Consider the following 15,670-nt stretch of genomic DNA (forward strand, 5'->3'; position numbering starts at 1 on the left):
GAATCTGAAGCAGGCTCCAGGCTCTGAGCTGTCAGCACAGAGCCAGATGTGGGGCTCGAACTCACGAACCACGAGATCATGACCTGAGCTGAAGCCGGACGCTTAACGGACTGAGCCATCCAGGCACCCCGAGTCTTGTTTTTTATATTGGCTCTGGTAATCTCCCCCTTTTAATGCTTGGACCATTAACGTTTAATGTGATTAGTGGTTTGGTTGAATTTAGGTCTATTATTTGATTATATGACTATTTGTCTCCTGTTGCTCTGTTCTCCTTTCCCTGCCTTATTTCAGGTTATTTGAATTTTTTTAGTATTCTATCTTAATTTAAATATTGGCTTAAAGTTATACATTCTTGTATATTTTCAGTGGTTGTTTTATATATCTGTAAAATATACAGACCCACAGTCTATTAAGAATTGGGGCGCCTGGTGGCTCAGTCAGTTGAGTGTCTGACTTCCACTCAGGTCATGATCTTGCATTCATGGGTTCAAGCCCTGAATCAGGCTCTGTGCTGACAGCTCAGAGCCTGGAGCCTGCTTTGGATTCTGTGTCTCCCTCTCTCTCTGCTCCTCCCCCACTCATACTCTGTCTCTCTCTCTCTCTCAAAAATAAATAAACATTAAAAAATAATAAAGAAAACTACTTTAAAAAAGAATTTATATTACCACTCATGTAAAATATAGAAACCAGCAACCCAGTGGGTCCCTTTACTCCACACTCCCCATCCTTTGTATTATAGTTGCCATATATATTACATTTGCACATTGAAAACCCCATCGGTATACACATTTTTAGCTTACTATTTTAAAGAGCTTAAGGGGAAAGAAAGTAGTGTTTTGTATTTGCCCAGATGCGCTGGCTTTTTAGGCTGTCCACTCGGGTAGGGCTGAACTGCAGCTCTCAGTGTTCAGTCAAACCTGGATCTAGGTGCTGCTGTGAAGGGATTTTGTAAATACAGTTAAAGTCCTTAATTACAACCAGTTGACTTTAAATTAATCAAAAGATATATTATCTTGAGTTGGACCTTTACAAGAGTGCTTAGGTTTCCCCTGAGCTCAGAGACTCCAAACCTTTGAGGTTTTAGCCTTCTAATTATCTTCCTTTCTTGATCGCCTGCCCTAGCCAGACCCATAACTGTATGAGCCAGTTCTTTGTAATAATCACCTTTCTTTCTTTCTTTCTTTCTTTCTTTCTTTCTTTCTTTCTAAGTTTATTTATTTATTTAGAGAGATTGAGAGAGAGAGAGTAGGGGAGGGGCAGAGAGAGAGGGGAGAGAGAATCTCAAGCAGGCTGTGCATCTCAGTGCAGAGCCTGACACAGGGCTTGATCTCACGAACTGTGAGATCCTGACCTGAGCTAAAATCGAGAGTCGGATGCTCAACCGACTGAGCCACCCAAGTGCCCCTCTCTTATTTTTCGAACCTCTACCTCTATCTCTATCCCTATCTATGTACTTCTGTGTTTGAACTATGAGTTGTACACCTGATATTTACCATTTGTCATTTTTGATAGTCTGTTCTTTCCAGAAGATGCAAGTATACTCTAGCATCATATTCTTGCAGGCTGAAGGACTTCTTTCAGTGTTTTTTTGTTTGTTTGTTTTTGGTTTTGTAGTACAGGTTTGCTAGTAATGATTCCCTTAGATTTTCCTTATGTGAAAATATCTGTATTTTTACTTTCATTTCTGAAGAATATATTGCTGGATATAAAATTCTGAGTTGAGGGGAACCTGGGTGGCCCAGTCGGTTGAGCATCTGACTTCAGTTCAGGTCATGATCTCATGATTCGTGGGTTTGAGCCCCATGTCAGTTTCTATGCTGACAGCTCGGAGCCTAGAGCCTGTGTCGGATTCTGTGAATCCTTCTCTCTCTGCCTTTCCCCCCGGCTCGTGCTCTGTCTCTCTTTCTCAAAAATAAATAAACATTAAATAAATTTAAAATTCTGGGTTGATAATTGTTATTTTTTTCCTTTCCACACTTTAAAGATGTTGTTCCACTATCTTTTCGCCTCCGTGGTTCCTGATAAGACATCCATTATCACTGAAATCATTGCTCTCCTTTATGTGATGTATCACTCTTTCTCTCACTGTTTTCTAGATTTGTTCTTTATTCATGGTTTTCAACAGTTTGATTGTAACATGTGTTGGAGGGGCTTTCTCTGAATTTATCAAACTTACGACTGGGGTTTGTGGAGCTGCTTAAATTTGTCTTTCGCCAAATTTAGGAAGTTTTTTGATCATTATTTCTTCAAATATTTCTTTTGTCCTGATCTCTCTCTTCTTTCCTTCTGAGACTTCCGTGACATGCATGTTAGACATTTTGATGGTTGTTTTACTTTTACTTATTAATTTTTGGAGTCCAATTTATATCCTGGATACTGATCTTTTGTTAGCTTTATGTTTACAAATATCTTCTGCTAGTCATTGTTTACCTTTCCACTTTTTATGGTATCTTTTGTCATATGTAAAGTTTTATGTTTGTTTTAATGGAGGTGAATTTGTCAGGCCTCTTTGAAATTGTTGCTCTAAACATTTTTGCATGTATCGATTAAAAACATTCTGTCTCACTCCAAGGTTTCTTCTAAAAGGCTTTAAGGTTTTCTTTCTCTTATACGCATTTAATCAGCATTAAATACAATTTTGTTTAAGGAGAGATGTAAAGATTTAGTTAAATTTGTTTTGTATATTAATAGCCAGTTATCTCAGCACCCCCTCTTTCCTCCACTGATCTAGTGTCATCCCCGTTTTATGCTGTGTTTGGTAATATGTCATTTCATTAGTTTCTTTAGAAACAATTTTTCTATCATCAGAGACAGAAGAAATTTTCTGTCTAGGGAGCCTTTCTGGTATCTAACCACTACCAAAAAGGAGGACGCGTCAACTCTAAATGGTGTTTATTTTATTTATTTATTTATTTATTTATTTATTTATTTTTTAATGTTTATTTATTTTTGGGACAGAAAGAGACAGAGCATGAACTGGGGAGGGGCAGAGAAAGAGGGAGACACAGAATCGGAAGCAGGCTTCAGGCTCTGAGCCATCAGCCCAGAGCCTGACGCGGGGCTCAAACTCACGGACCGTGAGACCGTGACCTGAGCTGAAGTCGGACGCTTAACCGACTGAGCCACCCAGGCGCCCCTCTAAATGGTGTTTAAAGACGACTAGGTACTGAATTGGTCCTTCCAGAATGCTCTTTAAATTTATTGCTGATTTTCCAGAGGAGAAATTTAGGGGAAGGAGAGGAGGTGGTCAACTGGCAAATGAAGTCTCCCTAGCTGGTGAGCTCTGGGAGGGAATGGCTGTTAATCAATTGTTTCGTAATGCACAAAGACTAAGCTTATTAAAAATCAGTTGATCTTGAGAAAGAACTCTTGGCTGTCTTTTCCCATCACTTTTCCAACCATCAAAAGCTATTCTCCACAGGAACACCAATTGTGAGTGTCTTTGGTGGAAATAGAGGGGTTTAGACGCCCTCAAACTCCAACTAAACTCAGATGTCTCAAGCTCAATCATGCCTTTGCTCTTGGGAAGAGGGCTCCTTCTCTCGCCTTTCTTGGTGGTCAGTGAAGAGCTGCAGGAAAGAAATCTGAAAGCCTCTTTTGGCCACTTTGCCCCATGTTGAGCCACATTCACAGCCAGAAACCTTTTCAAAGGACTGGTTTATACTTGGCTAAAAAAACCTGGCGGTTGTGATGTACTTAATCCTTCAGTTCTTTTGATTATGCAATGATAGAAATGATCTATTTAGAGCCTGAACTGACTGCAATGATCAGGTACTCTGGGGCTGCCCGTGTTTTCTTAACGTTTAACCTAATGTTTTCTTTCTTGTTGCAAGGAAGGGTTAACACAGAATTCTTCTGCTAACCATTGATCCCTGAAGGAGGAAAAGATTCAAAAAACTTTTAGCTTATATGTACATTGTCTCAAAAATCTAGTGTGAGAAATCTGAGAAACAGACTATTCGCTGTTTATTTTTGCCAAATTGACCATAGAGTGTAACAGCCTCTCCTAAACATACACTCTGATTGGAGTTTTTGTTTTTATTTTCTTGGCAGGCAGAATCCCCTGCGATACCCTTATAGTGTGTACATCGTCTTTGTCTTCTCCAGACTGTACTCTAGAGCTGGAAATGCACATGTCACTTTGCACCTTGCTTCCTTTCTTTTTATTCTGGAGTCAAAGCACTGAGAACTATCCCTCAGACACACGCACGCACACACACGTCCGCACGCACAGATGTGTGCGCGCGTGCACACACACACACACACACACTCCTCAACATAAAAACGGGGTGGGGTCTCATAAGCTTTCCATTGGACTTTTCCTTGGCTATTCACTGATAGTCAGCAGTTATTCTCCTTAATGGTGACAGGCATGCCTGTGTCGACATACTGCCGAGCTGGCCCAAGGACCGTGAAAAGTGATAGGGAATATGAAAACTGTAGGTTTTGACTTCGATTATGTCACCTCTTTTATCTTCTATAATTATTGTCTTGAGCTGCCCGAGGCCAGCATGGCTGCGGACTGAAAGCAGTCCTCCACCGGAGAAAAGGACTGGACCAGAAGCATGAAGTTCCATTTCAGTTCGTGTCACACCGATAGCTGAATACCCCAGTCAAATCATTTTTCTGGTTCTCCGTTTTCTCGCCAGCAACAGTCAGGGGTCACAATGCCGATAAGGGCTAGCCATTTAGAATAAAGGAGATAAGCAGGTCTGGTTGGTTCTTTGATATCCTCAGGTTTATTCCCCCCCACCCCTATAACAGAGGAGTGCCCAAATTTGATTGTTGCCATGGGAATGCGGTCCACAGTGTTTCCAGATCTGATTTTTCTAGAGATGCAGTTATATGATTTTTTTTTTAAAAGGAAGTATCTCCATATCTAAGCATTGGCAACTAATTCAAAAATTTAAAAATTAAACTTTCTGTGGCCCTAGTAAAATATGTCTCAATCCCCGGGTCACCAGTTGTAACCTCTAGACGAAATGGTATTTAAAGTCTCTTCCAGTTCCGAAATTTTATACTTTAATTATCCAAATGGTCTGAATTGAAGACAGAACTGGTGTTTGAATATGAGGAAGATTTTCCTGGCGCCCAGTTCTTATATTTTGAAACAGGTGACCAAGGGAAATTGTGAAACGTCCTTCAAGTGATCTTGAAGGATAAGAGACACCTCCTTCTGTCTGGGATTAGTTAGGAGCAGTTGCCAGGAGGGGACGGATATGTTCTCTGGCAACTCTTCTCAGTTTGGATGTTGTAAAAACGGCATTTTTTGAGTTTTATTTCAAATGTCCTCAGGTCCTTTTAGGGGAGGGAGGGGGGTGGTAGTTTGGTTTCTGATTCCCAGGGCCTCTCCCCACTCAATTCCTGGAATCATCCTGGGGGACTCTGAACCCTGAAATGTAAAGTTTCAGTGTCTAGCTTCCCTTCTAAGGTTTAGATTCGGTTTCATAACTTGGAACTGAAATCGGGGCAGTAGTTGGAGTGTGGATGAAAATGTCTACAGCTCCGGTTGTCTGCATACTAATGAGAACCAGAGAGGCCAATAAATAAAGGTGGAGATGAGTGAGGACAAAGATAAGAGACTTTTAACCTCACTTCATTTATGCTGTAGTTCAGTACTTAAGAAAATTGATTGTGATGCCCTCCATCCATTTTCCTATGGATTAAAAACACCTAGGACGCCCACGGACATCTTTTATACACTTAGCTTGCTCAAGCCCAGAGCCAGGCATTCAGTAAGCAGATGGAATTCAATGTAGTTGCTGATTGTATCAGGTAAGTGCTGGGTCTCTTATTCCAAAGTAACCGCAGCAAAATAAATACACCACCGCCCTCAGGAAGAGCAGAAGATGGGAGCCAGAAAGAAAGCAAGAACATACACCTATTTGGTTATTAATCAAACCTATCCTGACAGCATAATGCTTATCAACTGGGGAGAGGAGGTTGAGTGAAGCCCAGAGAAGCAAGCTGGGCAAAGGATTCACGTTCACGTATAAATGAGTAACACGGATCATTGACTGAGCCCAAGTGCTTTTGATGGCTAGAGCGGGAGATAGGGCTCTCTGGGGTGGTAACCTTCTCCATCACCGCTATCATCCCCCAAATTTAAGTGCTAATCTTATACCTGCGAAGGGGTGGGGGGAGCAAAAAAGATCTGAGGTAGCGTATGTGGTGGTCGTGCGATGGCTGTCTCTGCAGGCATCGATTCTCTCTTTTCCCATGACAGCATGGTGAATTCCCCCTGGGGTACCACTCCTCCAGAATTTCACACGGTCTTGGTGGGCCTGGCGGTCAACTGGCAACACAGTAAATGGTTCGACCTAAATAGCAACAACCAGATTTGCTCTGAGGACTTCGAATAAGTAGAGTGACAAAAAAGAAGTCCAGAGTTCAGCCTGACAGAGCATCGGAAGAGACAGTTGATTTGTTCCCTGATGTTATTCTGGGTCCTGTCCTTTTCTGAGGTCTGACAGTTCTTTTTTTTTTTTTTTTTTTCCCAGTGACTCACAGAACTATCCCATAGCCTTAGGAAAATCCTACTTTATATTTAAGTTAGGCAGTTATTTCTGTTGCTTGGGATCCAGGAAACTTAACAAGTATGTCGGTCGAACGTCTTCCTTGTGATCTCACCAGCAGAGAGCTGATGGTGAGGAAAAGACAGACTGGGAATCTTTCGATACATTATTAGAATTAATACGTGATTTGGTCAGGTTACTGTATCCAAAGTCAATATACAAAAAATCAATTGTATTTCTATACACTAGCCACAAATCATTAAAAAATAAAATCAAGAAGCATATACCATTTATAATAGCATAAAAATATCAAATACTTAGAGTAAATGTAATGAATCTATAAGTATATAACCTCTGTATAGACATATATAGAATATTATTGAAACTAAACAAGACTTAAATAAGTAGACTGGTTGTGTAAGCCATTAGTTTTGGGGCAACGAGAGATTTCTGAAACGGAATCTCAGAGCTTATGTAGTCAAGGTCATCTTTTTTTTGCAGACTAAGAAAACAAGATTAGAAGGATAAAACAGCCTATTCAAGTTAGCCCAGAAAGACCTCAAGTAGCTCACCACTATCACCAGCTTGCTGCCCTTTGCTACCAATCTGGGCATCCCTGCAGCTGGGGCTGGACCATACTCCTTGTCTCCAAGGGCTAATGCTTGATAATGGCTTTGAGTTGGTTCTGCCACTTCTCGCAGGGCATTCTAGCAATGAGGTCTCTGTCTTCTTTCGCTCTATCTTTCTCGAAGATACGATTCATGGTATTCATTATTTCATGGTATTCTAGTACCCATGAAAAATAGACGGACTAGACTCACTGTGAGATTCTCCGGCTGAATTAATCATGGAAGTCCATGTTGATTTCTAGGGTTAGTAATCGGTAGTCGTTCTTCTGATTCTTTGAAAGTAGCAGGTCCTCGCTAGCAGACTCACTTATTACATGTAGCTCAAGGGACCACAACCAATTGCATTTTTCCAGTTTCTGGTCACAGATATTGTATAAACCCCCATTTCTTCAATTCTTTCTGGAATAACCAGACTTTAGTAACCAAACTCAGACTAAGAACTGTAGTTTCCTCCCAACCCCCCATGCTTGACTTTCCCTCTGCTGTTTTTTCCTCTCTCCCATGGGTTATTTTTTCCAACTTGGGAGACAAGGAGAATGTGTATCCCAGGTAAAGTGAGGAGGGAAGGGCGGAGCCATGGCACAGACACATCAAAAGAGCCCTTTGTGCTCAGGGCACATTATTCCTGGAATCCAATCAAGTGCCCAAAAACCCAACCAAGCTTTTCAGACAGCACAGAAACCAGTCATGCAGGCCTCTTGGGCTTTGCTTTTTTAAAGCTTTATAGGGTACACTGAATTATTTGGTTGGGTCTTTTCAACCGTGTGACATTTGGATTTTCAATGGCACAAATGGAGTTGATCATTAATTATTTGGACGCTTTAATTAAAAAAAAAAAACAACTTCACTGTGGATTTATGAGGGTCTGCTGGGGGGCAAGGACAAGGAGGCCTTTAGTGATTCCCTCATTTGAATGAGAGTGAGGGTTGGGAAGGTCTAGAAAGGAAGGCTATAGAATCATCTTCCAGGAAGGTCTTAAACCCAAGTTAGGGTTTATTTGAGGGAGGAGAGGCCTACAATGGAAAGGACATGAGAGAACAGAATTCTGGGACCTGCCAAATGCATTGGGGCAGGGTGTTTAATAAAAATCAATGGTTTAGCAGGGAGCCATCAGGAGCGCTCCTGCATCAATACCTTTCACATGAGAACTAGCGAGTCCAATGGATTGGGGTGGGGGAAGGGCTGGTTTCTGGAATATCTGATCAATTGAAACAGAGAGAAGGGTTTGTACGTGGAATGTTGAACGCCCAGAGGGACAGACAGGGTCAGTGCCTTCTGGTTTCAGAACAGAGAGGTAGTGAAGGCATAACATTCGCTCTCTTCCTTTTGTGGGCACGTTCTGCAACCTTAGCCTTCTTCTCTGACATGGATAGGTATGATGTTCTTGAGTCTCACACACTCTTCACTTCCTGAGATCCTGAAAAGGCTCTCGCTCTCCCAGAGGGTTCCACTCTTGGGTGCATCTCCACGAAGGCACCTCATCTCAGTGACAAGTGATCTTGGGTGGGGCTGGGGGACATGGGAAAGGAAATTAGCTCTTCTCCAGAAACACCAGGAACTCCCATTTGTTCAGCCTCTTGCATCCAGGAGCCTTGGGAGAAAGAGACTCAGCACATTTAAAAAATGCGGATGAAAAGTGCTCATCCTTGACATCACAGTGCACAGCCATACCATATGCGGAAAAGAAACACGATGCTGTTCCGCGCATCTCTTGGCTGATTTCCCCACTTGGATTTTTAAATCCGGTGCCTCTAGTCGAAATAATTCAATATGAAAAAAAAAAGTCACAAAAAACTTGGATGTCCCTGATGTCTTTCCTTCTACAACGCACAAAACAGTTTTAGGAATTGTTCCTATGGTGCCAGTTGACTAGGCAGTATTATTTATCCCTGTTTGCGAAGGAAAGAAACTGAGTCTGAAGGCACTCAAGCGACATGCCAAAAGTCATAAAATATTAGTGGGCTGGAATTTTGGCCTCCTGGAAACAGGCATTTCTCACAAAGACGTCACAATCTTATCCCCAGGATTATAGAACTAGGCTCTCCAGATGGTGCTTCAGGAAGAAATCCAGAGCATTTACAAGCGGGTTATTTGTTTCTCCTTACAGCTATCTCCATGCAAAGGTATGTATCCGTGTAGAGAAGAAGAAAATGAAATTGATCCAAATTCTTTGTAGCAAGTTTGTCTGAGATGTAGTGGTGATAGTGTTTTTCTGTCCCAAGTCAAGGGCTGGAGGGGTTGTGGAAGACACTGAAGGTAAACGTTGCTGAAGTTGATACTTGAAAGTGAAATAAGAGAACAACTGATGGAGAAGTATGGTATGGTGGACCCACTCAACATGAAAATGAGGGTGAGATTGAATATCTCCTCTCAGCCTCAGAAGATCCAGTTGGAGGGGAAAGCGTTTGGGGGGAGGAGTCCAAAACCCAAGAGGAAGGGTTGGACCACAGCTTTCACCCCTGTGGGGAGATACGGGAGTGGGCCCTTGATCCAGGAACTTGTGTGCTCCCCAGGAGTTATCTACTTCAGTCAACCAGGAAAAACACAGGGACATCACCAGTGGGCTTCAGCAGGTGAAAGTCCAAGGACATGGTCTGGTGGATATGTTGTTTTGCCTTAGTTTTCGTCATAGAGAGAGGTGGAGACTCCATTTGGGTGTGGGTTCGTGGGGTACAGTGACTGGGCGAGGTGAAGTATTCTAGGTGACACTGCTCAGGCTCACGGCACCACTTTTCATCCCAAAACACACGGTAAAAGCCAGTCGTACTCTCATCTTTACACTTAAATTTAAGATACTATATTGAGACAGAGTTTTATCATCTTGCTTCAGGTAACTTATAGGCTTATAGGTTTCAGCACATCTGGGGGCTGTCCGGCGTTGAAAGATAAGGCCCGCTATATAAGTGGTGTTTATTCGGGACTCAAACCCTGAAACAGAACCAATGCATGTGATGTCCCTCCACCTGGAACGTCTTTCCCCTGGTCGTTACCTAATCGACTCGTATTCTTCATCCTATCTCAGTGTCGTAGTTCCCCAGAGATGCTTCCCTGTACCTCTCAGCCTAAATTAGGTCTTCATGTAAGATCTACCAAAGTGTCCTGTATTTTCCTTCACAGACCTTATCACACGAAAAAGTAGTTACAAACTGTGGTAAGCTATTTAATCCTTCTTTCTGGCACTGGTTAGTAAGGTCCTTGAAGGTAAGGACCATGTCTGTAATGCATGCTCACAGTACTTGCACTGCTGAGCAATATTTGTTTGAATGAATGAATGAATGAATGAACGAACGGTCTTGTCAGGAAAGCTGAGATTTAGTCTGGGTTCTACCACTGTCTGCCTGGATGGCTGTGGCCTCTCTTGGCTCACGTTTCCTCATCTGTTAAATGATGCTTTCGGGATGGAAATTCTGAGAACTCTTGTGACAACACTTCTCTCTGATCCATTGAAACCCACCTGTGGTTGGGTCCTTCTTTGGCAGCTTCTTCTGCTCTTTCATGCATCCCCCCCCAATGATGCCGACTCCCCAACACATTAATGACAAGGAATCTTACACTGTTGATTCCACAGCTCCTTTGGAGGGAACTACAGCTTACAAGTCACATACCACTTCATACCACTCCACTCCCCAAGTTCCGGTTTGACATTCTTCACGAGTCACTTGTTGACTCTTTGCTGCTGCTTCTCCCTTCCTAGTCTTCTCTCTACTGTCTGCAGCCTCCCAAAGTTCTCTGTGTTACTTAGAGCGGTTTCACACTTGCTTACACACCCTTCTCGCTCAGCTTCCTCGGTTCATATCACTGTTGCTTCTCAGATGTCTAGCAAACTGACTGCATCTCAACCTCATTGTGTGCTTCTTTCCAAGTCCGTGTCCGGTGACATTGTGTTAGGAGCTTAGGTCAGCCATGGTGGGAATACTTACCACGGAAATTGGCGACAGTCACATTGGCCGTAAATCAAGGGTTTTCTCTCTTGGAGAAACCATTGTTACACAGTTACTGGCAGACCACTGTCTGAGCTCCTCCAGCGGGGTTATCACCCAGTTTAGGAAGTTGATTGAACCCCAAGACCCTTCCTCACTGAACTTATATATAGTTTTTAATTCCTCATGGTTTAGGCAGAGTAGTAGGAGCTGAGAAAGATTCATATAAAATGGTAGCTGTATTGGTCAAGGTTCCTCCAGGAAAACATAACCAGTGTCAGGTAGATCAAGACAGGAAGCTTAATATGGGAAATTAACTATATATTAAGGTTGATAGAACTAAAAGGCCACAGGGATGAAGCAAGCTCTAGATTAACAGGATGCCACTTCTACCTCTACGGCTGGGGTGACAGGGAGAGGAGGTGGTGTTACTAGATTTTAGAGGCTAGAATTGTAGACAGAGAGGCTTCCCGGTGGAAGAGGGACCCCAAAAGAGAGTAAGCTGTTGCTGGCAGCATGCAATGAGGGGAGTACCTGGGCTTCTTCCTTTCCCTTCCCTTCCCTTCCTTTCCCTTCCCTTCCCTTCCCTTGGCCAGTGGGAGGCCTTGGCAGGCCTTAAATCCAAGCCAGTTGGAATGGAGTTTGGGAAATGGGGCAAGCGGGGGAGGGGCAGCCCCCTATGATGCAGAACAGGACAGAGCAGGGCTGGCAATGAATCTGACAACAAACAGGCAAATCACCACCCTAATAACTCATCATTTTCTGGATAATAATATCCCTGAAGGGACATCCAGTGCCTTCAAGGGTACAGCCAGTCACATGGCTTTCCTCAAGTCCCCCATCAAGCCTCACTCTACAAACCCAGACAATTCCTTGAGTCTGGCTTCCAAATCCATCCTCCAGCAAGGAGAGACGAAGTTCCAAAAACTCATTGTAAGATACTGACAATTCTAATATGGCTTCCTAAAACTGATCACAAGGACCAGGGACGACCACCTTTATGGAGAGATAGAAGTTTCCCCATCTTTTACTAATGGAGCATAAACCAGAGACATTCTTTTTTCCCCTGTCTTCCTTTTATTCACTTATTTCTTATTTTCTAAGAATCCAGGTGCCATACCAGATACTGAGGTTACAAAGGTGTTTTAGAGCTTGTCCTCGGAGAACTTACAGCACGGAGGGGAAGCAGATTATCACGAGCAGGGGCCAAGGGCCTGGACAATGGGGGATTTACAGACTAATCCTAAAGAAATACCCACTTCTGCTTCTTGGCCTGCCTTCAGCTGGGCCAGCAGTAAGGGTAGACCATGGGTCGCTGGGGCTCTTCTTAGAGCTTCTTAGAGCTTCAGTGGCTCCCTGGCACTTGGACACTTTGGGGTTAATCCCTTTCTTACTCATGTGAGGCTCATCTTCCCCTGGGCGTATCTCTCCATTTGCCCTTGAGTAAATACTCATGCTTTTCCACTTGGCTCTTCGCTCGTCTTCCCGTGGGGGAGGGGTAGTTTCAGCATCTCGTCTCTTGTATGGCCAGAGGCTGTAAGTCTAGTGTGCCACCAGCTCCACAAATGTCAGATGTCTCCCCTGCCTGCAACCCGAGTCTCACTTTGAGGCCTAGATGGGGGCTGGTCCTAGTTAGAGAGCCCTGTCTGTGCTCTGGTGTGGACCTGCCGACCCTCTCCCAGAACTGGGGCCCCGTGTGGCGTCTGTCATTCCAGCGTGTCATGGGATGCCAGAGTTAGCCAGGGCTTTCCACTCAGCCGGGATCTCCCGTTTGTGCTGTCCTCGAGATTCAGACACAGAGAGCAAGAAATGAAGAGAAACTGAAAATGAGAGCGTCTGGAGAGTGGCGAGGAGGGGAGACAGAGACACAGACAGAGACAGAGACTCTTTCCTCCTGCCACAGTGTCAGTGGCAAACACTGGGGAGAGGACGTTCCCTGTGTGCTCTGAAATTCCAGGGGAAAACACTTGTGCTGCTGCTTTAAAGAAACTCAAAGAACCACATGTGTAATCCAATTCTGTGATTTGGGGTGCTTTCACTGTCGGAGGCGGGCTTCCAAGAAACTCAGCTTGCCTCAGGATACAGAGGGCCTGGATTTCAATACGTTGTGGAGTTACCTGATGTTCCAATTATGAGCCACCAAGAGCCCCTGCAGGAGCAGGATGCAGGAGGTGACGGCCGGAGCCCTGGATGCAGGGCAGGAGGACATGTTGGCTGCTTCCTGCCTATGTGCGTTCGAGCAAGGCCCTCATCATCTGCTCATCGGTGTCGTCATCTGCACGGGGCCATGAGGAGCATCCTGGCCAGTTTACTCAGGTCTGTTGGGAGGCTCGGCCAAGTGGAAGCACTTTAGAAATTGGAGTGCAGTACAGCCACGCAAGGGGATACCACGTAAATGACATTTCCTGGTAGGGTTCGGCTGCCTTCCCCAAAGTGGGGGTCAGCTTACATAAGCCACCCTAGTGGATGAAATGGTCCCTCCTCTCTTCTTTTTCTCTTTACTGAATTAGGAACAAAACCCTCGTGGCTCGGGCGTGAAGATTGCTAAACAGTGCGTCGAACTTAGAAATGCCTACAAAAATTCCACTCCACTCTGTTTACATGGCCTGCCTTGTGGGGGGAGGAAGCCATAAAGGTTTCTCCAGAAGGAGAAGGATTTCGACAGACTGGAGGCTCTAGCAGCCACGAAGAGCCCAGGAAGAGAGTTTCTCAGGTTTCCAAGGGTGTGCCGTGCCACCCAGTCGCTGAGCGTTTGTGTGTACGTGTGTCTGCGTGTGCTGGTGCGTTTATTAGAGGATGTGGTGGTGGCTTAGGGCAGGTGGGTTTCCAGGGCCAACAAACTGCTTGCTTTTCGAAAAGAGTAGAGTTTTCCTTGGCTCCGCTGCCAGCTGCTTTATCTGTTTTCGTTTCAAAAGATGTGTTTCCAAAGCACCATTTCCTGAAATCTTTTGGCTGCAGCCAGGTATGAGATTCCCAGTTGCAAGCCCAGAGAGAAGGTGAGCTGCCAGGGAGAAGTTTACAATAGGGCGGGTCGTCCAGAGGAGCGCCGGCTGAGGTCTTGCCAGGGAGTGGAGAGGGAGCCAGAAACAAGGACCCTCCATGGGAAAAGTTCTCCCTCCAGCTCCGACTGCAAAGTCGTGTCTAAGAATTTTAGTGTGAATATCAGACTGGGTTCTTGTAATTGAGGAGGGGATATCGGACTTCAGGTTTAACAGAGGGAGACAAGTTGAAGTGAGTCCTTTCCCATGAAGCCTTTCTGCTCACCTCCCTTATATCCCTATGTTTAGCGTCCGCCCTGTCTTATCTTGACCACGTCTTTGTGCCCTTCCTGCCGTTTGAGTAAATATCACAACTACCCTACTGGAACTTGAGCTCTGAGCTCATGTCATATTTGCTTATAAATTCTTCAGTGTCTAGACAACAGTGCCTTGAACACTGTTGGTGCTTAATAAATGCTGGTGGTGTAAATGACCCAATGGTGGAAGCCTAGAGCTATTAACAAGGTTTTGATTAGAAATTTATTTATTTCACATACATTTATTGACATCTAAATATGCCAGGCCCCGTTGCAGGCAGTGGGAAGAGGCTGGGAACAAATGACACATGAAGATAAAAGGAATGATCCTAAAGATAACTTCTCTCTCTCTTTTTTTTTTCCTACTTTTTATCTCCCTGGTTTTTGAGAAATTTTTGGCTCTGCTCAGGTCCCTGTCTTGTCATTCCCATATTCCTGGCCCCTTGGCCCTGTCCAGAGCCTGTCTTAGGCTTTGGGACTTATCTTGTGGGTCCTCCATAGGTCTGTAAATAGCCCAGGCTAGTTAGTAAACTGAGTATCTCTCTCAGGTCCCCTATCTGATCTAAACACTCCAAAATAGGATTTTTTTAAAACCAACTCCCTGGCTATTAAGCTGATAAGAACAGATACTACACTTGAGCTTAGCCAAAAGACCAAGAAGCAATCCTAGTTTCTAGCTATCAAAGCTTACACGCTTGGATCATAGCTAGTCCTGGAGACAAAATCTCCATGTTTCTTAAGATGTTTCTGAATGTTTGCCTCAAGATGAAACTTAGATTAAAATGGAAAGCTGTCTTAGAGGACAACAGAAGTTGCCAAAGAACCATAGGTGGATGTATGTGGCAAGAGAGGAGCAAAGGTAGGACCATTCTACATGGAAGAGTGCTGGCTTCATAGCAGAATCCTCTGTTTCTCCCACGAAGGCTGGTGGTCTGCAGCTCGCAGTGGGGGAGAGTCCTGAAGAATACAGGCTCGGCAGATGGCACGTTATACTTGGTTATATTTGCAGAAGTGGGAGGAGCCTGCGAGTTTATGAAGTTCAAACTCCTTCAAGCTCAGAAAGGAGATACACCCAAGATCATGGCAATCACATGGCCTCCTGATGTCGCAAAGGTTTTAGTGCTTAGAATCAAAATGGGGAGAAGAAAGTACCCTTTGTCTCTAATTCAAACAATCCGAGGAATTCTCCAGAGTTGCAAGAAGTACCAGCCCAGAGTAGATTTGAAACCTGGCTGTATGAAGAACAGTCGAAGAACGCAAGCATGCCTGGTCATGGAAGAGGGGACAGTGGGGACACGGGAGGTGACATCG

At 44.2% G+C, this 15,670-nt stretch overlaps 1 pseudogene; it reads right to left on the reverse strand.

The window, feature by feature from the left end:
* Positions 1-14,923: 14,923 nt before the first annotated feature.
* On the reverse strand, positions 14,924-15,024 carry LOC132674150 (U2 spliceosomal RNA; annotated as a pseudogene).
* Between the last annotated feature and the right edge of the window lie 646 nt (positions 15,025-15,670).

This window comes from Panthera onca, chromosome C1 (genome assembly GCF_046562875.1).
Source record: "Panthera onca isolate mPanOnc1 chromosome C1, mPanOnc1 haplotype 2, whole genome shotgun sequence".
NCBI classification, from domain to species: Eukaryota; Metazoa; Chordata; class Mammalia; order Carnivora; family Felidae; genus Panthera; species Panthera onca.